We start from the raw sequence: 27,718 nt of genomic DNA on the forward strand, positions 1-27,718 counted from the left end.
TAACAAAGAATTTTTAAAAATGAATGAAGCTTCCAAGAAGTTTGGGATTATGGTAAACAAATAAACTTAAGAATAATTGGTATTCCCAAGGAAGAAGAGAAATCTACAAGTTTGGGAAACATATTTGAGAGAATAATTGAGGAAAACTTCCTGGCCTTGCTAAAGATCTAGACATCCAAATACAGGAACCTAAAAGAACTCCCAGGAAATTCACCACAAAATGATCATTGCCTAGACACATAATTATCAGGTTATCTAAAGTGAAGACAAAGAAAAGAATCTTAAGAGCTGTGAGCCAAAAGCATCAGGTATCTGATAAGCCTATCAGATTAACAGCAGATTTCTCAGCAGAGACCCTACAAGCTAGTAGGGATTGGGGCCTATCTTCAGCCTCTTTAAACAGAGCAATTACCAGCCAAGATTTTTATACCGAGTGAAACTAAACTTTATAAATGAAGAAAAGATACAGTCTTTTTCAGACAAACAAATACTGACAGAACTTGCCACTACTAAGCCAGCACTACAAGAACTGCTAAAAGGAGCTCTAAATATTAAAACAAATCCTCAAAATGCACAAATATAGAACGTCCTTAAAGCATGAATCTAATATGACCTATAAAACAATAATACAATGAAAAAATAAGCATGAAATTTAGGCAACAACTAGCATGATTAACAGAATAGTATCTCACATCTCAATACTAATGTTGACTGTAAGTGGCTGCAGAACGGATAAGCATTCACCAACCAAATATCTGCTGTATTCAAGAGAATCAACTAACACATAAGGACCCACATAACCTTAAGGTGCGGGGATGGAAAAAGATATTCCATGCAAATGGACATCAAAGGTGAGCAGGAGTGCCTATTTTTATATCAGACAAAACAAACTTTAAGGCAACAGCTGTTAAAAAGACAAAGAAGGACATTATATATGATGAAAAACCTTGTCCAACAGGAAAATATCACAATCCTAAATATATATGCACCTTACACTGGAGCTTCCAACTTCATAAAACAGTTACTACTAGAGCTAAGAAATGAAATAAACAGCAACACAGTAGTAGTTGGGGACTTCAATATTCCACTACAGCACTAGACAGTTCATCGAGACATGAAGTCATCAACAAAGAAACAATGAACTTGAACTATACCTTAGAACAAATGAACTTAACAGATATTTACAGAGCATTCTACCCAACAACTGCAAAATATACACAGTACTCATCCATTTTCCAAGACAGACCATATGACAGGCCACAAAACAAGTCTCAATAATTTTAAGAAAATCAAAATTACTCTTTCAGACCACAGTGGAATAAAATTGGAAATCAACTCCAAAAGGAACCCTCAAGACAATGTAAGTACATAGAAATTAAATAATCTGCTCCCAAATGGTCATTGGGTCAACAATGAAATCAAGATGAAAATTAAAAATTTCTTTGGACTGATTGATAATAGTGATAAGAACTTATCAAGACCTCTGAGATGCAGCAAAAGCAGTGCCAAGAGGAAAGTTCGTAGTGTTCAGAGCCTTCATCTAAAGAACACAAATAGATAATCAAGGGTCACACCTCAATAAACTAGAGAAACAAGAACGAACCAAACCCAAACCCGGTAGAAGAAAAGAAATAACAAAGATGAGAGCAGAACTAAAGAAAATTAAAACAAACAAACAAAAAAATTATAAAAGATAAACAAAAGGCTGGTTCTTTGAAAAGATGAACAAAATGATAGACCATTGGTGAGATTAACCAAGGAAAGAGGAGAGAACATAGGCATAAGCTCAATTAGAAAGAAAATGGGAGCTATTACAAACAATACCACAGCAATCATTTAAGGCTCTAGGGTCATCTACTGTAAAACCTTTATACATACAAACTAGAAAACCCAGAAAAGAAGGAAAAATTCCTGAAAATATATAACCCTCCCAGATTAAACCAGGAAGGAATAGAAACTCTGAACAGACCAATAACAAGCAGTGAGATTAAAATAGTAATAAAAAAATTGCCAAAAAAAAAAGTCCAGGGCTAGATGGATTTACAGCTGAATTCTATCAAGCATTTATAGAAGAATTGGTACCAATCCTGTTGACACTATTCCAAAAGATTGAAAAGGAGGAAATCCACCCTAAATTGTTCTATGAAACTTGTATCACCCTAATACCAAAGCCAGGAAGGACATAACAAAAAAGAGAACTGCAGATAAATATCCCTAATGAGCATAGATGCAAAAGCCCTCTACCAAATACTAGCTAATTGAATTCAACAGCATATAAAAAAGATAATCCACCATGATTGAGTAGGTTTCATATGAGAAATACCAGGATGGTTTAACATACAAAAGTCAGTAAATGTGATATAGCGCATAAACAGAATTAAAAATCACATTATCATCTCAATGTATGCAAAATCCAGCATCACTTTATGATCAAAACCCTCAGCGAAATTGGCATAGAAGGGACATACCTCAAGAAAATAAGATCCATCTGTGACAAAGCCACAGCCAATATTATGCTGAATGGCAAAAGTTGAAAACTCTCCCCTTGAGAACCGGACAAGGATGCCCAGTTTCACAACTTTCATTCAACATAGTACAGAAAGTCCTAGCCAGAGCAAGCAGACAAGAGAAGGAAATAAAGGGCATCCAAATCAGCAAAGAGGAAGTCCAACAGTTGCTGTTCACTGGTAATATGCTTGCACATCCTGAAAACCCTAAACACTCCTCCAAAAAACTCCTAGAACTGGCAAATGAATTCAGAAAAGTTTCAGGGTACAAAATAAATGTACACTTATATACCAACAGTGACCAAGGTGAAAATCAAATCAACAACTCAACTCCTTTTACAATAGCTGCAAAAAAATAAAAATAAAAACAGAGAAATAGACCTAATTAAGGAGATGATAGATCTCTACAAGAAAGAAACTCGGGAATGTGAAATGAAACACCGCGTGTTCTCACTCTTAAGTAGGAGCTAAGCTATGAGGACAAAAGGCATAATAATGATACAATGAACTTTGAGGACTTGCGGAAAACGGTGGGAGGGGTGAGGGATGACGGACTGCACACTGGGTGCAGCGTGCACTGCTCCGGAGATGGGTGCACCAGCATCTCAGAAATCGTCATTAAAGAACTCATCCACTAACCACACATCACCTATTCCCCAAAAACCTATTGAAATGATAGTAATAGTAATAAACAAAAGCAAACACATAAAACAAATACTACCTCAGTTTCTGCCTCATGGATAGGGATGTCAGAAGCCGTCTATTTTAGAAAATATTCTAATACTAGAACTGTTAAAATATGAAAATGTAAGCATTGTAGAACTGATAGAAAATAGCAAGGTTGCTATGTAGCTTTACGTGAGTTAAAGCACCCAAGCCCCTCAGCACAGCGGCTGGCACGGTGTCATCAAACACCGACTATGACCAGTTACTCTCACCCCCAGCTAATCTCGCACAGATTCATGAGCTCCAAATCATTACTTAATTCACAGAAATTCTGCTTTACAACTCTTTGGTATTTTTGACACCTTAACATCAAGCAAATGCTTTTTTTTAAAAAATGTTAAATCCTTAATCAATCTCTGCAGTCAGTGATTTCTATTTTGTTGATTCAACCAGTGATTCTTTGAAAAAGAAGTCTAGGGAGCATCAGCACCAGTGTTCTAACAAGCCCTACTGGAGGTGTCCGTAGAATTATTATGGCACCCATGAAAGTGTGGATTTTATAAAGACAGAATTACCCAGCTTTTCCCTAATGTAATCTATAGACCAACCTGTGGAAACAATGAAATAGATTTACTCCACAGTAATGCTCAGCCATTCATAATCTTCTGGAACCAAGGCCTGGGAACATGTTTCTCAGGGGTTTGTCACTGTTTTCCACATACTGAGAAGAGATGAGGCGACATCTTCCACTGAACAACAGCAGAAGGGCAGCCTTCAGGCTGGTGGCTGAAGTTCACCCCTATTTACAACAGCGTTTTAAACAATATAAGCTTATGTGTTCATAAAGAATATCCCTGAAAATAGATTTTGGAAGATTGATTTCAGTTCACGAATTCGCCTTCCATTAAGGATGCCGTGCATTTACACCCACATCCCTGCAGTGATGGAGGAGGACTGCCACCTGTAGGCACAGACTGGACTAGAGGCATGGCTCAGAACCTAAAAAGAACTATCCAGAATTTGAATTAGAAATATTTTTGTTAAAACAGTATCTTAGCAAAGAAAAATAGCTTATAACAGAACAATCTTTTAAAGACAAGCCCTTCGTCTACTGCTTTACTCTCTTATTAAATAATATTTATTTCCAAAAGATGTGATTTGAATGAGATATGTTTATTTATATGTAATATACTGAAGTTTCAAAACGCGAATTTCCCACAGAGTTGGAAACGTGTAGGAATAATGTGTGTGGCTTTCTGGTTTGTTCTCTAGGAGCAGCATACTAATACGTAAAAGTGACTGTGTTTGTACGATAAACATGAGTCTTCTTTCTCTCCTAACAGAGCAAAGAGAAACAAAAAGGTTGTTACTGGCAAAAGAAATTAGCATACACAAAGTAAGAATCCAACACTAATCCTAAGTATTTCCTTATTTATCAAAAAGAAATGGTTCCCATGTATTTCTCACAAATGCATGTTTTCAGCGGATCAGCCAGGTGTCCAAACGATGAAATACCATCCTGTGAAAAACCCATGCCTATGGTATTTCTGATGTGCCAATTCCAAAATGTGGCTTTGGCCTGATTCCTCTTTCTTGTGATCTCAATTCATATTTCCAGATAAAAGCGCTTCAGTTACATTTAGAAATGAGAATAACTGCCTGGAATTCACCGCAACAATTCACACTGCTGGCATTCTTTGGTCTTAGTTCAGGTATTCAATTCCACTTTCCCACTCTTGTGCCCTCATGATCCGGGAAGAGGGTGGACCTAAACAAAAAAAAAAAAAAAGTTTGGTAAAAACAGGGTGGATGAAAGAGCTGAGGCATTCATTACCTCTTAAAACAACAGAAATGATTTCTTCAATAATTGCTTTGGTAACAGGGTGGCACGTCCATGAATTCATTTCAGTGAAGTTTTTCATGATAGCCAGTTTTAAACTGATCAGAGCTTTTTTTTTCATGATTCACACCCTGCCCTTTACTTCCTCAGTATCACTCACAGAGATAAAGGATGTCCATGTCTTGAATTTTAAAAGCATGAACCACGGGTTCTAAACTGTTTACTATGAGTCAGTGCAGCAAATGTAAGGCTAGGCTCAAAAAAAGCCCTATGAATGAATTAAATTTCTAACAATGCCGTCTGTTGATTAGAAGCTTTATACCAAGGGTAATCAGTGTTTCTGTAAACATATGATAGAAAGGAGGATTACCAATTATATTTTTCAGAGAGAGAATCAAGTTTGCATGATCAAGGCTATTTGTGGCATTTAAACACGTCAGCTTTGAGAGGAGATGGGGGTAAGTCTAGGCATGATCGCGGTTCACTGTCCGTGAGTCCCTAGGAGAAAAGAAGAACTGGGAGAGAAACAGCGAAGGGATTATTCTGATAGCATGAGTTCCTTAACTGCATTTAGACATGGATGTTTCCAATACATATTTCTTCTGGAAATCCTACGGTTGTGAAGTCATCTGTAATATTATTTTTTTCTTTCCAATTTGTATGTTTCAAATTTAACTTTTATTTTAAGTTCAGGGGTATACGTGGAGGTTTGTTACACGGGCAAACTTGTGTCATGCTGGTTTGCTGTACAGATTATTTCAGCACCCAGGTATTAAGCCTGGTACCCACTAGTTATTTTTCCTGATCCTCTCCCTCCTCCCACCCTCCACCCTCTGAGAGCCTCAGGATGTGTTGTTTGTCTCTTTGGGTCCACGAGTTCTCATCATTTAGCTTCCACTTATAATTGAAAACATGCAGTATTAATTTTCTGTTCCTGCATTAGTTTGCTGAGGATCATGACCTCCAGCTCCATTCATGTTCCTCACAGGAGATTATCTCATTTTTTATGGCTACATAGTATTCCACGGTGTATATGTACCACATTTATTTTATCCATTCTACCACTGATGACCATTTAGGTTGATTCCATGTCTTTGCTATTGTGAATAGTGTTGTAATGAACATGTGTTCATGTGTCTTTATGACAGAATGATTTATATTCCTTTGGGCATATACCCAGTAATGGGATTGTTAGGTCAAATAGTAGTTCTGTTTTTAAGTCTTTGAAGAATAACCGTTATCGTCCACAAACTAATTTATACTCCCATCAACAGTGTTTAAGTATTCCTTTTTCTCTGCCGCCTCACCAGCATCTGTTATATTTAACTTTTTAATAATAGTGTATTAGTCTGTTCTCTCATTGCTCTGAAGAACTACCTAAGACTGGGTAATTTATGAGGAAAAGAGATTTAATTGGCTTATGATTCCACCAGCTGCACAGGAAGCCTGGCTGGGAAGGCCTCAGGAAACTTACAACCATGGCAGAAGGTGAAGGCAAAGCAGGCACACCTTCACATGGTGGAGTTGGGGAGAGAAAGAGAGAGAGAGAGAGAGAGAAAGAGAGAGAGAGAGAGAAAGGGGGAAGTGATACAAACAACGTGCAAACAACCAGATCTAATGAGAACTCACCCACTATATGAGAACAGCAAGGAGGAAGTCCACTCCAACAATCCAATCACCTCTCACCAGGCCCTTCCCCAACACTGAGGATCACAATTTGACATGAGATTTAGGTGGGGACACAGAGCCAAACCCTATCAAATAGCCATTCTGACTGGTGTTAAATGGTATGTCATTGTGGTTTTGATTTGCCTTACTCTCATGATTGGTAATGTTGAGCTTCTTTTCATACGATTTTTGGCCATATGTGTGTCTCCTTTTGAAAAGTGTCTATTCATGTCCTTTGCACATTTTTTAACAGGGTTGTTGGGGGGTATTTTTTATAAATTTGTCTAAGTTCCTTATATATGCTGGATATTAGGCTTTTATCAGATGGACATTTTGCAAGAATTTTCTTCCATTTTGCATGTTGTCTGCTCACTATGTTCATAGTTTCCTCTGCTGTGCAGAAGCTCTGAAGTTTAATTAGATCCCACTTGTCAAGTTTTGCTTTTATTGCAACTGCTTTTAGTGTCTTTGTCATGAAATCTTCTCCTGTTCCTGTCCAAAATGGTATTGCCTAGGTTGTCTTCCAGGGTTTGTATAGTTTTGGGTTTTATATTTAAGTCTTTCATCCACCTTGACTTAATTTTTGCATGTGGTATAAAAAGGGGGTCTAGTTTGAACCTTTTGCACGTGACTACCCAGTTATCCCAGCATGACCTGTTGAGTAGGGAATTTTCCCCTGTTGCTCATTGGTGTCAGCTTTGTCGAAGTTAAGAGAGCTGTAGGTGTGCAACCTTATTTCTGGGTTCTCTATCAGATTATTTCAAAACATTCTTGACTCTCTTTTTTCTGTCCACAGCAGGACACAAGACAGAGGAACTTCCTGATAATACCTGATAATACAGAGGAAATAATTATCCTTTATGTCATTTTTCATATTTCCTCCTTGAATAAAAATTTGTTCCCCAAGTACTCAAGATTACTTAAGACAGAGAATTTGTACTAATTTATAGAAAAAGTACTGTACAAACTATTAGAAAAGGAACATTTTTGAGCATCTATTATGTGCAGCTATTTTATAAGAACTGTCACTCCTACTTAATGAATTAGGACTCAGATTATTTTGCAGACTCAGGAGCTTGATCATGATTGGTCGGCTGGCATGTGAACAGCAGGGGTCTGAGCCCAGGTTTGCAGTGCCCTGTGCGTTCATTATATTTCACGCACAAGTGGAGAGCCAGGGCCGTGCTGCTGCCACTGTAAACCTGTAGACCCGCCGGTTTACCGACTGCTGGCCTCTGTTCTGCCATTACTTAAGCTTCACTGGACAATCTACAATCAGACTTGCACTTGGATACAGAAAGCATTTTATCTACTCTTAGGGAGAATACACAGTATATACCTACTGCCTAAAATTATAAAAATAAAATTATTTTCAAGGCCTTCGAAGTCGAAAATAAATCAAAGGCAACACAGGTAAGAGTTATGTTTAGTACACTCATAGTTCAAATCAGTGCACAGTCTATACTGTAAAATTAAAAATAGAGGGGGCATAATTAGATAAAGATTAGTACATATCCCTTTCATTTAAATATTGCTAAACAAGTCAAGTTGCCTTTTATTTAATCAATGAACCAAAATGACTTGAAATAGCAATATCATAAAGCTTTGCTGAGCTAGTGTTAAATCCATTTTTCCAAAGCAATGAAACACACACACTTGGCTTTCTGTAATGCATAACAAACAATCAGATTTGAGCATCATGCCTGGACCTGTATGAGTGACCTTGAACCACACTTGAATAGAATGTCATAGTTAGAAGAACTGGTACAGGCAAGGCATGTTTCAAAATACAGGAAACATCAAAAGGAACCGTGATCCCCAGACACAAGCCAGCCTGCCCCATAACATTGGCTTTGATTTAGTAGGTGGGAGAAAGAAAGTAGGTGGGACAGGATTTGTTTTTTGTTGTTTACCAAAACAACTGACAGACCATAAGACTAGTATATTTAAGTTGATTTTAAAATAGATAGAAAAAGCAGAAGAAAGCAAACAATTCCTGAAAGTATAATCACCATATATGCAATTTTCATAACAGAATTTATATAATCACCAAATATTCAATTTTAATAACACAGATGTGATGGTATTGGACAAAGTATTAAATATTAACATGCAAACCACCTCACTGTAAGCAATTTAACTCAGTTCATTTGGCAGCTAAGCTACCTTGAGTATGTGTTTAATAATGGTGCACAAATGAAGTGACTGCCATTTTTAGAAATGGAAATGTTCGTGCAACTCAAATATTTGCTCTGCATTGTAAACTATAATAATGGAAACATCAGAGTCCCAGCATGTGCAATGCTTCCAGCCTCTGCATCAAGCCAGATCTGTAGTGGAGGTCGATATATACTTGTTGACCTATTACATAAGGAGCAATAGGTAAAAGAATGTATGCTGTACTTTTCAGAAGCATGGTATAAAATCCCAAACATGAATCATTTATAGAGTATCAAAATGAGAACTACAAAAAAGCGGTTGATGCTTGAATCATATTTGAACAACCATATTTCTAAGTAACATGTAATTCAAGACCTGTCAAGTCTCAGAATTAATAGCCCAGGTTCTTAATTCTTAGCGAGGTTGACAAATTATTATTTCTTATGGCACTAGTCACACTTGATCATAAGTAGCATCTCTAACCATAACTCTCCTTCCGTCAAATCGAGCTTAAATTTATTTGTCTAACACAAAACGCCAAAAGGTCTACAATGTGCAATGAATCAGTGTTCTTCATTAATGAGTAAAATGTTTCACGGGTGGAAAGTGATTCTCCAGTTTCCAAATGGCTTTAAACAAATACAATGCCACTGTTGCCAAGCTATTATTTTACTTCCAGGGTAAATGTCTGCTGTCTAATCTTTCAGAAGTAGCAGTAAGTTGTTTTCAAGTCATTGAGCCCGAAGGCACTGAAATGTCAAAGACTGCATGTATATATAAAGTTATATACACGTAATTTTTCCTGGCATCATAACACTTTTTTTGTAAACCTTCTTAACTTTAGGATCTATTAAGAAAGTAATATCATACTACCACTGAATTTATAACCATTCTTTGAGGGAACAGGGTCTCTGAATATTTTGCCTGTAGGTTCTGCTAAGTACTCTAAACAGCATAAAAAGTCTATTCTATTATTTAGAATGTGCTATTAAGAGGCAAATGGAAATCTCAAAAGATGCAGCAGTAAGAGGACAGAGGACAGGGTTCATTGATTCAGTAATCTGGGACTGGTCACTTCACCCTTCATATTATAAGCTTGATCATCTACCAAATTGACATAATGGTACCAATTTCATTGTAAAGACTAAGCAAGATTATTTACATAAAATACAAGGCTTGGTGCCCAGCACATGGTAGGTGCTCGGTAGACGCTATTTATGCCCTTTCATTACTGTGCACATCCACATTCCAGTAGTAATTGATAGGGAAAGAAGGAAAGGGGCCTTACAACTCCTTTTCTGTCTAAACGTACAGTGAACAGTTCAATACAAATACATGACCAATTTGTTTATAAGCCTAAAGGAGAGAATCAAACAATGGCGGATTTCACATTAGTAAGGGGATACATTTGATAGAAACACTTATGTTCTTATGAGGTCAGGTTTTCAAAATGGTGTGACTACCCCAAATGCTTAGCCCTAGCCCTTGCCCATTTCACTGCTTCTTTCACGGCTCAGCTGCCTCAGCACAGGCAAAGGGGACATAAAATGGTAAATGCTACCTCTTTGATTTAAAGCACCTCTTATTTTGATCATGGCAGAGGTCAGTTTTCACTGATGGATATTCAGTGGTGCACACTAAGTAGACAGACTAAGTCAGTCCACAATCTGTAAAGCCTAAGGTACTCGTGTCCCTGTGGAGTCAAAGCCTGCAGCCTCATCAGCTAGCCTTCCTGTTTAAAAAAAAGAAAAAAAAAGGACTGTTATGGGTCCTCATAACTTGAAAGTCAAGATATTTCTAGAACAACTGTCTCATCCACAGCCTGCCTTACGGTGACTAGCTCTCAGTTTTCCCTTCTTTTGGGCTGATGTCCTAGGAATATTGAATTCTCTGACCCTTTGGAGGGCTTCATGAAAATCAAAGATTAAACAATGATCAGAAAATCATCATTCATAAATGTTCATTATTGCAACTTTATTTGAAAATTGATAATCCATTTATGTACATTGTTAACACTAACTTTCTACCAACACAATTAAAATAACTAGAAAAATATCTATTGACTTCCAGATAACAAGCGTTCTCTATACCCAACTATTGCAGCACTAACGACTATCATAAAAGAAGTAAAAATGAAAAATTTTTTATCATTTAATCTGTATTGTGATAAGCACGTGAAAAGATACTCTCATTTCCCCCAAATAGAATCACAATAGCATTATCATACCCCAAACAAGGATATCGATAATTACATCAATATCACCAAATAGCCATCAAATTTTCACAAATGTTTCCTTTGTACTTGATGATATGTCTCTAAGGTTTTTTTTTAACTCAATTATATATATATATATATATTTTAAATTGTACGTTGGGTTCTGGGGTACATGTGTGGATCATGCAGGATTGTTGCATAGGTACATACATGGCAATGTGGTTTGCTGCCTCCATCCCCCGTCACCTATATCTGGCATTTCTCTCCATGTTATCCCTCCCCAACCTCCCCACCCCCAACTGTCCCTCCCCTAGCCCCCCCCAACAGACCTCAGTGTGTGATTCCCCCCTCCCTGTGTCCATATGAGAGCAAGAACACCGTGGCCAAAGTCATTTATTTATGTTTTGTTGGATAAAAGAGATCACCCAATTCTTTATGTTTATAGCCCTACATGAGAATATGGTCAATTTTATATATAAAATATTTTTCATATAGTAGCTCTTACCAATGAAATAAAACATCTCAAAGCAAGCATGATGTAAGCAAAGCCTAAAGATCCTTTATGAAGGAAGATCAGCCTCCTAAACGTAAATCCATGCTCTGCCTTCCTTCATTGGAACAGACTACACTCCCCCAAAATACTACCTGTGGCTTTATAATGATGCAGCATTATGTTAAAAGAGATTTTTTTCAATATATGCATGAAAAAGCTTCTCTTTTGAAACTACTGAAGAATAAAATCCCGTAATGTCACAAGCATAAAATTATATAAATATCTATTATCTCTCTAACACACACACACACACACTGCCATTTATGTTGATGGTATATTTGGAAAAAAAAAAGTTGAAAACAAGACAGTTACGGGGTTGTGTAGTTACTTGTGGAAATGTGTTTTGAAGTCCTTACTGAGTATCTGTCTGAAAATGCCAGCTTTCCCACTTGGACTGAAGTGCCATTGAGATTTGTGTCCGTGGTTGCCTCTCTCACGTGAACTCCCGGGCTTTACTTCACAGTAGCAGTGCCTCACCCTGGTGCAGCTCTGTGGCTGCTGACTTTGTGAAGGCTGATGAAGCATTCTCAGGCCCTGCAATCCGTGGGGCACAGCACAAAGCTGGAGACGACTGTGGAAAGTTGAGTCTTGACAGTATCTTCCTCTTGCAGGCCTCAGATGGCTTGGGCTTGCAATCAGATTACACTCAATCGAACTGGACAAACTCTCAACATGCACAGAATATGATTTCAGTTCTTAAGTGCTTTCCTGCCACAACAGCAAGACCAAGAAGAAAACCCATGAAATCTTCCTTGGTTCTTTTCTGGCTGAATTTAAAGGCATTACATGGGCACCTTTAAAAAATGGAAATTGAAATGAGATCAGCTCCAGCCTTAAGACATCACCTGGGTCATATTTCTGTATCAGTGTCTCAACGCTGCCTTGGAGAAAAGAGGATCAATTTCAATGCATGGCCCACGTAGGCTGTCTCTGACAAGACCACACATATTACAGTCATGGCTTCAGCTTTAATGTTGTTTCTGCTGTGGATCACTGAACTCAGATGAGTACCCAGCTACTCATTTTAGAGGTCAGTGAACACGGTGTAGACAGCTCTAACTTCAGCACTCCAAGAGCTGGGACAGAGCTCCAGATATCATTACTAATCACCTCATCACCCAAACCAATATTAGAGTCTGAATTTTTAACAGAAAATTCAGCGGCTGCTTCTAGTTGAATGCCAACATATTTTAAACATTTCCTAGAAGACTGAAGTTACCAATACAGTACATAATATAAAAATTAAATATGAAGAATAATGTGTTTATTTACTATCTGGATTACACATATGAAATCATACATATGCAAGTTCAATAATTCAAGGGCAGGCAAGAATCATTCACAACGCAACAGAAGGGCCAATTCTCACTGAATTAGTCCATTAAGTCCATGTAAGAGATTTGACAATGTCCTCAAAATTCCCTCCTTCTAGATGCATAAGTATGCTTCTCAGTAGCAAGAAAGCACTGGTAATTTCACAGAGTATACAGTTTTAAAGTTTGTGATCAATCACTCTGCTAGGAAAGCTTCACAATTATATATCCAATAAACAATCCGACATGTGTATTATACATGGAAAGATTTCGCCTGTTAATTTCTATCCTATCCTGTTAACAAGTTCACTCATCAGTTTGTGATGTTTATGCGCAAAGGCAGGTGAGTACTGGGAACTTACAGGTGTATTCCTCAACAGTATGAGAAAGTAAAAACTCCAGGACTCCGTCTATCTGTTTCTGTGACTACAATGTAACCCTGTGTAGCACAGTCCCTCACACACCTGCTTTACCGAACTTCCTCAAGATTTATGGCATGAGCAGAGGTTGTGATCTTTATTTTACAGTAATGAAAGTGGTAAAGAATCTAAATTAGTCACTCTTATTGAATGCTCATAAGTTACGTCAAAGCTTGGAATTCCTTCTTCTCTTCCAATTCTAGAGCTTTCTCAATGACGTTATTCTGCATTGCAGCTCAAGATGTTAATCCAATGGTGTTTTGATTGTGTATGACAGAAATTTAACTCTGAAAAATGGGGGAAAATACACCAGTTTATTGACTTACGAAATTGCATAGTCCTGGAGTCTATCTGGCTTCTGGCACAATCAGATCCAGGTGCTCAAATAATTCCATTGAATTTTTTCTCTAACTCCATTTTGGGAATTATTGATCTTTTGGCATTAAATTGAAGTTGCTCCTCCACATTTGGTGAAAATTGACCTCCAACATGTCCTTCAGGTTTGTGATACCAAAGGAAAAGCTACCTCTGATATACTTTGGGTGTGTGTTCCCTCCAAATCTCACATGGAAATGTGACCCCAGAGGTGGGCTGGTGGGAGGGGTTTGGGTTATGGGGGTGGATCCTTCATAAATGCCTTGTCATCCCCTTGGTGATGAGTGAGTGTTCACACTATTTGTTCACACAAGAACTGGTTGTTTAAGAGGCTGGCACCTCCGCCCCTCTCTTGCCCTGCCTTGCCATGTGACATGCCTGATTGGAGGCTTCCTGAGGCCCCAAGAAGCAGATGCCAGCATTGTACTTCCTTATAGCATCCAGACCCATGAGCCAAGCAAATCCCTTTCTTATCAATTACCCAGTCTTAGATATTCTTTATAGCAATAAACTGACACAGCCTCTGATACCCCAAATCTGAATATCTCATCTTTGAGAGCTGTTAGCTGCATTTGAACCATATGCTCTTTTCTGAAGTAAACACAATGGTGAGAACGTCGGGGCTTCTGTTTCACCGCCTGAGCTATATGTCACCTTCCCAGAGGATGGGAAGCGATGGTATCCAGTGTCACGCACCTAAGCCATAGGCATTGGATTTCTTAAAAAAAAAAAAAAAAAAAAAAACGTTCTGCTGTTGCAAGAAGTGGAGACACTGTACCCACCAGCACCACTCCACACATGGTTGTGCACCACGGGCTCTCTGAATCCAGCATTTTACTGCTGCTTCCTCTTTTCTTTTTAACACTTAACAGTTTTACTTTTAAAATGTATGCTTTACCCCAAACCTCAATGTCATGCAATATACCGTGGAAAAAACCTACACATGTCCCTCCTGAATCTAAAATAAAAGTTGAAATTGAAAAAAAAAAAGTATGCTTAATTAAGTCAGTAGGTAGACACTTTCTAGCCATTTCCTGAAGTAATACTAGCTATGCCCATTTTATAATCTGAAAATCTATGTTTTAGACAGTGGGATGTTATCCCAAGGCCAATCTGCAGCCAGTAGCAGAGCTGGAAGCTCTGGCAGTCTGACTCCAGAATTCACACTCTTCACACCACACAACACCTCCGGCAGTAGACCCTCGGAAGGCCGTCAGCATGGTAGGTGACCCCTCTCGCTGTGTGTGTGTGTTTTGGTCGTGGTGGTAAACAAGAAGTGAAGCCATCAGGTGTTCAGCTGCAGCTCCTTTGCTGCTTAGCGTGAATTAACTCTGAATGAAGGCAATATCAGAGACGTCAACATTTTAAAATGCCAAACTCTTTTTAAATTCCTGGTGGCAGCAGGGAAATAGGTGAGCAGGTTTTAGGAGACATTAGCCTGATTCCAAGGTAAACATACCTTAAAACATAGATAACTCCGAATCTAAATAAGTCAGCCTGATAACAATAGTGGTTTTCCTTTTTACTGTGAAATATTTTCAGGATTTTTTGCTTTGTATACAAGTCAAAAAATATCATGTAAAAAAATTTCAGAAAATTTTGCTGCTAATCATAATGAATTTGTAATCCAGAAATCAAAGGAGAACAAATGGCATTTATCATAAATAAAACATATGCAGGACTAATTAGAAATAATTATGGATAGGAAATTTACATTAGGAACTTCAATTCACTGACATAAAAATTTAAGATAGAAAATTAAATAGACATTATATAATTTAATGCTAAGCCATGACCAAAACAGCTTAATATTTATAACATAAATACTTGTTGAATCTAATCAGCTTATTTTCATCTTATTCAGAATCCTGGAATTGCTTCTGTTAACAATAGTTTGTAAAGATGTATTTGTATGCACTATTTCTCATTAAACATCTGTCAAAAAGGAAGAATGTGAAGATCTGGGAGATGGGAGAGTGGGTCAGCCCAGCTTTGTGCTGCTAATTTGGCCACAAGCCCTGAGATGTGATTTGGTATGCCAGACAATCCACAATTTTCTGAGCATCTATTATTTTGTCATTAGAAAAATTCCAATTACTATACTTGGCAATCTTTTGTTTGTCTGCTTCCAACTCCTGGTACAAATATAACTGGAATTTCTAGTGTCCCCTTGGGAGATTAAGAGTGAGACACAGTATCTTGTGCCAGTGGTGGCATTAGGCCCACACTTTCCTGCACTTACAAAATCCACATTAATGACCGATTTTATAGTATTATTCTTGGGATGCATATAAAATATAGCTAGCATGGTCATTTCACCTTGAAATGCATTCTGAATGTGTTTATTGAACATTTTCTAGGTTTCTTACTCTCATCATCATTATTAAACATCTTACTAATTCCAAAGTTCTATTTCTTTCTTTTTTCAATTATCAAGATATTTTGAGGTACTCCTGCCCACTTTAGCAGGACCCAGGGAAACAGCCTCCTAAGCAATGTTTCTGTTTCTGGCACAAATCCTGGAAGTAATTTTACTGGTTCTTTTTTATGTTGAGCTAATCTTGCTCCAGTACCCACATTATCAACAAGTGTTTATAAGCAACTACTATGTACAAAGAACCACACCGTGCTAATCTTGGCGGAGTTCCTGGCATTAACATGCATTTTCTAGGAACACATAATACCGTCCTCAGACAGTCTCTACAGTTTAAGGGTAAGAACTATGTCTTCCCAAACCCCTTTTTCTCTGAAGAGCCCTGAATTACCATACATGTTGCTCTCTGCAGGGCCATAATGGTTTTCCTCTTCATATATATATACATATGTATATACATATACATATATACACACACAGATATATATATACACACATGTGTATATATGTGTATATATACATATATATACATATATACACATATGTATATATGAAGAGAAAAAACTATATATACACACCCACACGCGCACGCGCACACACACACACACACACACACACACATATATATATATATGAAGAGGAATGGTTTTCCTCTTCCTATACATGTGTGTATATATATATATATATATAGTTCTTCTTGGGACATTCCCATAACCTTATGGGGTTCCTTTCCATCAGGCTAATACAACCAATTCAGGTGGTAGTTACAGTTCATTTTGTGGCTTGGTTACAACATTCTTTCACTTACCATACACATTATCTCCATCCCGAAATTGACACACAATAGCTACTAGTTTCATTCTAGCTTCTTTCACACACAAACACACACACATTTGTATTGGTAAGAGGACAGAAAGAACCTCACCCCACTGATACCCTACCAGTATTACCCAAACAAACCTGCATATCCTAATTTATTGTCTCCATAAAGATTTCTCCCTCTTGGAAATTTACTGGAGATGGGCAGGTAAGTAGCCCTTATCCACTGCCTCTGGATGTGATAAAGAGCCTAATGCTAAGTATCTGTTGCCATCTGTGATATATTTCATCACTGTGGCTCACATGAGGTGTACCAGGATACCATGAAAATAGTGTCCAATAACCTATCCTAAAAAAATCAATTGTACCTTCTAAAATTCCCTCTATATACAAATAATTATATAGACAGCCCATTTCTCCAAAGATCTTGGTGGTTAAGGGAGAGGAATCAGAGGGAGCAGGACAGGCAATTTTTCTTAAGGAATGACTTTTTCATGAGAGCAAGTCCTGTAATTCAATACTGAGCACAAAAGGATCCAGGGACTCCTGAGTCAGTGGTTAAGTTTAAATATTCATTACCATGTCTACTCTGTCATTATAAAGTCTACCGATAACCAGAGTGCTTGAAGAGTGTGAGAGCTTTGAGTCACGTCTTGTCTGAGAGCATAGGTGAAACAAATTTAAGTGGACATTGATACATGGATAAAGGAATAAAATATTATAGTTCAAGCCAGACGCAGTGGTTCACGCCTGTAATCCCAGCACTTTGAGAGGCTGAGACAGGCAGATCACCTGAGGTCGGGAGTTCGTGACCAGCCTGACCAATATGGAGAAACCCCGTCTCTACTAAAAATACAAAATTATCCAGGTGTGATGGCGCATGCCTGTAATCCCAGCTACTCGGGAGGTTGAGGCAAGAGAATCACTTGAACCCGGGAGGTGGAGGTTGCGGTGAGCCAAGATCACGCCATTGCACTGGAGCCTAGGCAACAAGACTGAAACTCCATCAAAAAAAAAAAAAGAAAAAAAAATTATAGTTCAGTCACTTTAAAAATTACTGTTTGACATGGTTTGGCTGTGTCTCCACCCAAATCTCACCTTGAATTGTAGCTTCCATAATTCCCACGTGTTCTGAGAGAGACCCAGCAGAAAATAATTGAATTATGGATGTGGTTTCCCCATACTATTCTTGAGGTAGTGACTGTCTCATGAGATCTGATGGTTTCATAAGGGGAAACCCCTTTCGCTTGGTTCTCATTGTCTTCTTGCCTGCTGCCATGATTGTGAGGCCTCCCCAGCCATGTGGAACTGTGAGTCAATTAAACCTCTTTCCCTTATAAATTACCCAGTCTCAGGTACGTCATTACTAGCAGCATGAGAACAGACTAGTACATTGTTTTTGTTAATGTTTTATTACATTGATCCTTCATTCATTGAATCTATTATTTTCTTCACTTTTATGCTCATAATATTGAGTCTATAAGTTTTAGTTATTTTTTTTTAACACCTGATATTTACCCTGCATGGGCATAGTAAACATACATCCTGGTTTGCCTGGGAAAGTCCTTGTTTACTAGGTGAATCACATGAATTACATTGTCACAGTATTCATAGATATCTCAGCTTGGATTCATTTCATCTTACGCCAAGGCAGAATCTGAGACGAGGGCTTGCTGGCGTGTAATTTATTGTGGGAAGTAAGTCACAGGGGCCAGTGATGGTGAAGTAGGGGAGAGTGGAATGGACAAGAAGAAAAGGCAATGTGAGGATGTGTGTCCTCAGCTGAATAATGCCAGCTCCCTGGGACAGCTAGAGTCCTTTCCTCTGGGAGAACTCCAAAGAGATCATGTAAAATGTGTTTCATTATTGTCTATCTGAGACCTAGAAGGACGGCATCGTTTAACCACTAATTTAGTTTCCCGTTAGACAAGGATTTCCAGAAAGCTTGCTATTCCCCCTCCTCTGAGGTCTGAGCATGCATCGGAAGGTCTGCGCAGTCCTGCAAGAGTCACTTACAGTGGATTAGCAAGCAATGGTTTCCCAGTGCTGCTGGGACAAGGTGCTCAGCCTAACGTGTGCATGTGGTTGCCACAGCAGACCTGGAGCAAAGCTTTAGACCAAGTGTATGGGAGACACGGCACAGAAGGTGTCCAAGCACAGCTCCTTTCGTGCACGACTTAGATGTACTAACGTCCTATATTAATTACAATCTCTCAGATATAGTAAGCCCCAAACGCCACAAATCACTCAAAATCAGAGGCTTGTACCAAGAGGGTCTTTGCTGCTGTGGCTGGTCTCGAGATCATGACTGAGACCCATGCTCTCCCTCCTCCAATGCGCCTTCTGATGCTGCACCACACTCAGCCAGCACTGCATGGGTCTAGGTTACTTGCCTGATAGGTGACACTGACCTTCATCCCCAAATAACAAAGCTCTTCTGTGCTTTATCCTTGCTGAAGCAAAGTTGCATCAGTTGCCCACGTATGGTTACTAGTGGATAGAGGCCAGTAAGCACCAAGAAACAGCCCAGCGACTCCCCTGATTTCAGGCCTCTTCTCGTTACTCTGCTCACGTAGCAGCAGAACTTGGTTTTCAGGGCAGTCGGTCTTTAACGCCTCCAAAATGGTAGTTCCTTTTCTCTTACGTTGGCCACGCCCACAGGAAGACCAAAATGACAAAGTGGCAGTTCAGCTTCAGGCTCAGTGAACGTTTATTCGGTCCTCTGATGCGAGGCACATGCTCTGGAAACCAGACCCCTCATCCCAGCAGCACCGACGTTGGTTGGAACACAAGCAGACATTCCACGCGTGGGTCATTGCAATGATGGTGAATGCGGCCAAACCTCCACGCGTGGCTTGGTTTCCACGTATTCCCATAAAGACACTACTTCAGATGATGGATGTTGACTGACTGCATACACCTCGTTTCTAAGGCAGCACCCCACCCCACAGGGTGTTGTCTGTGAGATGTCACCGTGGGTGAGTCATCCATCAGCCAGGTAGGTGTTCTGTTAGACCGGCTGCTCAAGGCGATGTGGTCAGTGGAAAGACCAACAGATCACGGTCATGCCACACCTGCTTCCTTATGAAGAAGGCTCCCTCTCCGGGCAGATTTAGGTAGGACTCCGTATCAAACAGCCTTTCTGTAAGAACTCGGAGGGTGGTGCTGACCAGCAGGCAGGGAGGACAAACCTGACCTGGAGGGCTGGAGGGCTCTGAGGGGGTCACCTGCATATGTAGTCTCCATCCCTGCCCCGTGGTGTCTCTGTTCGTGTTCCTTTTACCAAACTGGATGGTTATGGAAAGCATCGGTCTCTCCTGCACCAGCAAGTCACGCTCTCTCTCCCATCTCCCTGCAGGGTGGATGCTTTCTGAAGGGCAGTTTCATGACACTTACCAATGCCCTTTCTGAATGAAATCTTTGTCATTAAATAAAAGATGCCCATGATTTTTGCTTTGTCCCCTAAGTCCATTTGCATGCCTCTACCTCAGACCCCTTGACCCCAGTCTTTCTGGATGGCTCCTTCCTGATGGACCCACTCAGTGCTAACCAGCTCCTCCTGCTGCTCCAAGTCCATGCCAGGGTGCCCTGTGTGAGGCCTGGCTCCCCGGGGTGGTTCCCACTCAGCACCGCCTCCAGGGCTGCTCCGGACAGAGCCATAACATAACTGTCTGCTTTCTGGATAACATGCATATGTTGGCCCCAAGTGCAAGTGAAGCTCAAGTGTCCTCGTTTCTGTTAACTGGTTGTAAGATCCATCCACCAACACACAGATAGGTGCCTGAGGACTTCCCTTAGTGTGATAACAGGAGACACTAGAAAAAAATGCTTGCCAGAAAAAGACACAATGGGAAAGCCTGAGGATCAGAGCCTCTGCCCTTCTGGGAAGAAAGAAACGCTGTCTGCTGAAATGCTTCTCATTGCCCTCTGACTGTAAGTATTGTCACAGGCTGCGGGAAAGCCATTAACATGCAGGATCCCTGCATGGACCTGGATGAGGAAAAAAGGCGTGAACCATAACTTGAGGTCGACCAGGGCAACTGAAACGTGGACAGTATTATGACAATAACGTTAATTTCTGGAGTGCCGGACGTTAATGTGGCAATGATGGGTATTGCACAGGCTCTTCAGAGTTACCTGCTGATGTGAGGGTAAAGCATCTCTGTCTGCAAATTTAAAAAGGCTCAACAAAAGACAGTTGTGTGAGTTTGTGCATAAGGAGAGGTAGAGCAAAAATGTAGAAAAATATTACCAATCAGTGAATCTTCACGAAGGTTTTATGTTTACATACCTTTCAGATTATTATTCTTTCATTTTTCTCTTGATTTAAAATTTTTAAAAATAGCAAGCTGAAAAACAATGTGGAAAATATAAAAAACTTAAAGAAATAAAAAGTGGGTCTCATTAAATGTTAAATTCCACACAACTAAAAGAGAATTAATGAATTGTAAAATAGATTTGAAGAAATTGTCCAAAATTCATCACAGACAAGGAATATGAACAAGAGATTATGAGATATATTTCTTTCACTTTTCATATTAATTGGTTTTATATTGCTAAGGTTTGTATTGTCATATCTTAAATGCACTCATATGTATCTATTTTGGAAGTAGAGGATAAATAAAATGTAATGTCTTTACATGTGTAAGATTTTCATCTATTTCCCCCTAATTACCACAGAATTGTGTATCAAGTAGAATTCTCAACAAATAAGGTCTAATTAATTACTTACATTTACGAAGCATAACGTTAGTTAATAATTTCTTACGGCACAGTAATCCTGAGACATTTTGAATCAGTCACTGCTGCAGTTTGGAAATGAAGTCTGTCCCATGGTGACTGGGACACTTTGGAGGCTGACAAGCACTGGCTTATAGTAAATAAGCTTCTGAAAGCAGAGAAGGACAAAGGAGGACAAGAAGATTTATCCCAACTAATAGTGATTAAAATTATTGTAAGTGTATGTTTTGAAAATTCTTATAATACCTTGCTAGTCTAAATAAGAAATGTAATTATAAATGTCACATATTTTATCCATAGCTCTGCCTTTAAGCAGCATATCCTTATTTCCTTGATTTCATGTACCAATGACAGGTAAACCAAAAACGGTCTGGCCTTCACTGAATGAACTAGCTACTTAAAGAATCCTGGAATATTCCAATTTCAATTCTCGATTTTAGAAGCACAGCGTGCTGAAACCTAAAACAAAACAGGTGACGTTCTTCCAGCTTCCTCCCTTACGCGATAACGTATCTGGCTAGACACTTTGTTTAAGGATTACACTTTTGTTTGTTTTCATTGTTGTCCATCTTCTCGGTTGCATAACAGAAAGAAAGGTTTGCAGGTCGCTCCCGGCTGTGACACGCCCCGAATGTCAGTCAGACCGTATCAAATGAGCATCACACACGTGTTTTCATCTAAAACGCTCTCGTCATGGGAAGGTACAGTATGAAGCTGGCAGTTCTGTTATTCTTCTCAAAAAATGTCAAAATCAGAGGAAAAACCCTGGAGGATGCATGAGAGCCATTTCATGTGATGGGACTTTGCTGTCACCTGAGCATTTTCCTTTGTCTTCATTGCAGTTTTCTGCCTTTCCCTGGCTCGGGGGGTGCTGGACTAACTTGCTGAGATGCCTTGTCAGCGGGGTCCCTGTTTGGTGGGGGTCCCTGTGGTGGCTGCCACACGTCCAAACACCATAATGTGAAAAAAAAAAAATTAGTAACCTCAGTTCATGGAGACAGAAACTGAAGTTCAGACCAGTTAAGTAGGTTTCCCAAGCTCAGATGGCTGTGAGCAACTACACAGGTTCGAGCCTAAGGCTGAATCCAAGCCTGGGAAGCGTCCGCCACGCTGTGCTCCCCCTGCCAGAAATGTTCTGGAAAGACACATACCGCGTTGGCAAAATGGGAAGAGGTCCACACGTCTACTGGTGTGGCAGTGTCATGGGTCAGAGGCACAGTTTAAACCTTATCAGGATAATTTCTACGATTCTGAAATTTCAGTCTCTTTTCTAACACTAGCAAATGATAAAACATAGGAGATACACTTCTTAGAACCACAGGCAGAAGCCTCTGGAAAATACTGTCTGTTGCTTGAACTTACTTTGTGTAATTTCTTTGTTTATGTAGCTATTGGACATTTATCACAGTTATCTTTTTGGACCCTGAAAGTCAAACCTGCCCTCCAGTTGTAAAAATTTATTTGTTTTAATTTCTGGTTCAAGATGATACATTCAGCACTTGTATATACCTCCCTTCCCATTAAACACTCTAAGGAAATGATGTAAAGAACCATAGTTTAAAAAAATCAATAAAAGTTTAAAAGAGTAATCAAGGGTAGCATCGGTGAATGTGAAATGTGTGGAATGTAGAAGAAAATGGATTTGGATTAATAGAGAATCAGTGGGTCCATACTGGTAGATTCTGCTTAAAAGAGACACAGAAGTGAAGAAATGAAACAGGCAGGATTCTTATGCTAAGGGTGTAAAAGGAGATACTGCCTATAAATTTTCCCCTATTCTATAAAAACTGAAAACGGCGTGCTGGAAGACAGACCAAGTCATTCCTGATCACACTGCTTGACTCAAAGATGGTCACACGCCCAGGCGAGCCTGCGATGAGGTCCTGATGTGTTGCAGGAAGACGTGGAGGTGTCCTTCTCTCTGCAATCTAGCTTAGGAGGAAGGGGACGGAGCTGCCAACCTGTCCTGCACTCCCACGGACATGACAATAAAACCAGTACCTGGAAGGAGGAGGAGCCACACCCAGGCATGGAGAGTGATCAGATGTTATTTATTTACGTATTGTTTTTGAGGTATCCTTCTTTAGCTAGTTAGATTCATTTTAAAAAAGAATTTGGGGCCAGGTGTGGTGGCTCACGCCTGTAATCCCAGCACTTTGGGAGGCAGAGGCAGGTGGATAATTTGAGATCAGCAGTTCAAGACCAGCCTGGCCAATATGGTGAAATCGCTGTCTCTACTAAAAATACAAAAATTAGCTGCGTGTGGTGGCGCACACCTGTAATCCCAGCTATTCGGGAGACTGAGATAAGAGAATCGCTTGAGCCCAGAAGGCTGATGTTGTAGTGAGCTGAGATCGCACCACTGCACTCCGGCCTGGGCGACAAAGTGAGATTCAGTCTCAAAAAAAAAAAGTTTCCTTTGAGTTCCATTTAATGATTTCTTCCCTAAATAATCTTTCCCTACAACACCGTAAGCTTGTTGTTTTAATCATTTCTGTTCTACATGACACAGAAAATGCTGAACAAACATTTGCTGTTAATAAACTGTCTGATATTTTTTGCTTAAACTTGACAAACTCCATATTATATGTATGCAATTTCTATTTCAAAGTAAATGAGCATAAAAGGTAGAGTATCAGGTATGACCAAATCAAATTTTGTTGTAATTACTGCATAAATATAGTTTAATAGCAAACGATGACAGAAACACAATTAAATTTAAAATCAGTATTCAACATGTCATGGTTAATTTCTTTAATCTGTTTGTAACTAAGAGAGAAAAGCTAGCATTGCATTGGATTTATCAATTAATTTGAGAGTTTGGATATGGTTTGTCGCTGTACACCATTAGAGAGGTGAGTGTGTGCAGGTGTGTGTCATTTTTTGTTCGCATAAAAAATATCCACAGTATAATCATGGAAACATGTCAACGTTATTGACCTGAGAATGCCCAACAGTTCATTAAACTCACCCTCTCGCTCTCTCTTTCTCCCTGCGTCTATTTTACAAGAAATAACAAGACTGCTTTCATGTTTATGTCTGCAGAGCATAATGTCATCACCAGTAGCCACATGTTGTTCAGGACCTGAAGCGTGGCCAGGAAGAGTCAAGGTGTGTCGTAAGTGTAAACTACTCACCAGATTTCAGAGTCAGTGTTAGAAAATGCAACACATCTTCATCATTCTCACTTACCTGTTAAAATTATATTTTGAATATATATAGTAAAATATATTACTACAATTAACTTAATCCATTTCTTTAACTTTTCCCATGTGGCTAGGAGAAAAACTTAAGTTACACGGGTGACTTGCATTATATTTATATTGACTAGTGCTGATTGGGATTATAAAATTTATTTTTGAGAACGACTTAGCGATTTCACCCTAAAAAATTAAAGATCACAGAATTCAGTCATTTATCAAGGGAGCTACTTAGCAGCATTACTCCAGGTAATTTCCAGAATCCCTAATGTCCCGTTCCATCATCTTTGCAGCATGCCTCATGCATGGGAAGCACTGCTTTCATTGTGACACTTAGTGACCTATAAATACGTAATGCATTGCTCACGAGTGGAAGTATTCTTCAAATTACTTTTAGTAACACAATTATAAAATACCATTTTGGGCTCATTTTTTGCTACTCTTTGCAATAGAATGCATTTTTTAAGGAAAATGTTTGTGGCAATATATTAATGTCATATAAATATATAAGATGTATTTAATATAGCTTTTTTTCAACTCAATTGCAAAAGCTGTATGACTTAGAAACTTACACACTGTAATTTGATTGTTCAAATATGTAACACTTTATTACAGGGCTTTCATATTTGAAAAATAGTTTTATTAGCACTTATGAAAATGAAGCATGACTGTTGTCATTTACCTATGACACTGTCACAAAGGTTCACTGTTTGAGACTTTTAATATATTTCAAATGCCGAAATTTTACAAATTAACAAACATCTTAGTGCATGCTTTTATTGGACTAATAATACCCTTATAAATTGTTATATGTTTGTATTTTATGACGATTAATAACGAAACATTATGTTGGTTGAGCTCTTTTTATATGATTATAAAACAGAAACCAATAATTAACAGGAGAATGTATACAACATGGGTAATTCACTTACATAAATGTGGATGTTTCTATATATCTATTGGGAGTTTACATTTCTGAAAAGAAATATTGGCATTACAGAGCTGCAAACTTACTTTTGATGTATATTGTGATAATGTTTAAAAATGAAAATCTGAGACAACGTAGAACACGGTGTGTTCCTCTATTATGGAAAAACACAGACATGAGAATGTTTTAAGTTTAATCGAAACCACTTAATTTTTCAAACCACAAAACATTCCAATGCTTTGAAGAACTTAATTACAAATTAATGTCAGTACATATACATGAAATCTGTCCTCTCAACAACACTGCATTAGAAATATTGATTATAAAGGTGAAGCCCCGAGGTAGAAACAGCCTCCCCACGGAACTCTTCTGTGTCCAGTCCACTCTCAAGGAAAACTGATGGGCTGACTACTTTTCTATGTATCTTCAAGCCGTTTCTCTTCACTCAGTAAGTAAATTTGGAGCACCTACTTTGTGCCAGTCACTCCTACAAGCACAAAAGAGAAAAATGGCCCTCTCTGCTTTTGGAGGATTTAACTTCCAACGTGGAGAAAGAAGGAAACCTAGCAATAAGTCAATACTACAGTGTTTTGAAAAGATGGAAATGTTATGAAAAAAGACACATGAGGAGTAGGGCGTACGAGATTCTGAGGGCTGGAGTTGGAATTTAAATAGGGTGATTTCAGCGGGTGATATTTGATTAGAGACTGGAAAACGAGGACGGTGTCAGCCATTCAACGATTTGGGGAGCGTCTCAGGCAGAGGGGAGAGCTTGTGCAGAACAACTCTAAGTTGGTAAGGGGCCGGCAGTGTCCAGTAAATATCAAGGGAGCCACCATGGCTGGAAAAGAGCGAGCAAGGGGAAAATGTTGAGATGCAATCAGAGAGGTAATGGGAAGCCAAATCACATAGCGCTGCACGGGCCACGGTGAAGGCTTGACTTTTGCTTTAGTGAGACTGGAGCCAAAACAAGATGTTCATCAGCCCAGGAAGAGCAGATGGCAGCTTGGATCAGTACGGTGGCAATGAGGGAGCAGGAAGCGACTGGCTTCTGCAGATACCATAAACGTTCCTCATTCTAGACTCTTCTATTTCTAGACCACTCTCACAGAAAAGTGATGGACTGACCACCTCTGTCTACCTATAAAGGTAGAGCAAACAGGATTCCCTGACGGACTGAACATTAGTATGAGAAAAAGAAAGGTCAATGGAAACTGCGGTCTCTGGGTCTCCGAAGTTGGAAGGATGGGATCACCATCAGCTCCGATGGAAGAGCCTGGCGGGGGCTGGGGCAGGAAGAGGTTAAGATGAACATCAAATATTCAGTGAAAACTGAGATTTGGGTAATACATCCCCTGGGCTCGCCAGGCAGCTCCATATGGCGATCCAGACTTAGGGAGAAAGGACCGAGCTAGAGACATATATTTGGAAGTTACCTGCACGTACGTGATGATCTGAAGCCATGGGAGTTGCACTGGTTCAAGAAATACTAGGTTTTATAGCAAAAGAAAACAAAATTAACAAGCAAACAAACCCTAAAAACATGGCTAAAGCATGATAAACTTTTCTTATTTATATAAATGCAAAAATCGATGTTTGATGAGTAGTCAACTCCTCTTCAAGTTTTCAGTGAAGGCTACTCCAGTCATTTGATTCCAGAGGTCAGGCAACTATGGCCCAGGGACCAAACCTGGCCCACTGCCTGCTTTTGTAAATAAACTGATTGTGACACAGTCACACCCACTAATTTAGCTTGTGGCTACTTTCACATCACATGACAAAGCAGTGTAGTGGCCATAAGTCCATGTAGCCTGCATAGCCTAAAATAAAAATATCTTCCACCCGGGAGTCACAGAAAAGCTTGTCAACCCTGCTCTGTACCCTGCAACTGCCTCACATTTGCTCCATTTGTGTTTCACTGCAGCATGAATCACATTCTAA

The sequence above is a fragment of the Sapajus apella genome, unplaced genomic scaffold, assembly GCF_009761245.1.
Source record: "Sapajus apella isolate SASKATOON/1434 unplaced genomic scaffold, GSC_monkey_1.0 scaffold39, whole genome shotgun sequence".
Classification (NCBI taxonomy): domain Eukaryota; kingdom Metazoa; phylum Chordata; class Mammalia; order Primates; family Cebidae; genus Sapajus; species Sapajus apella.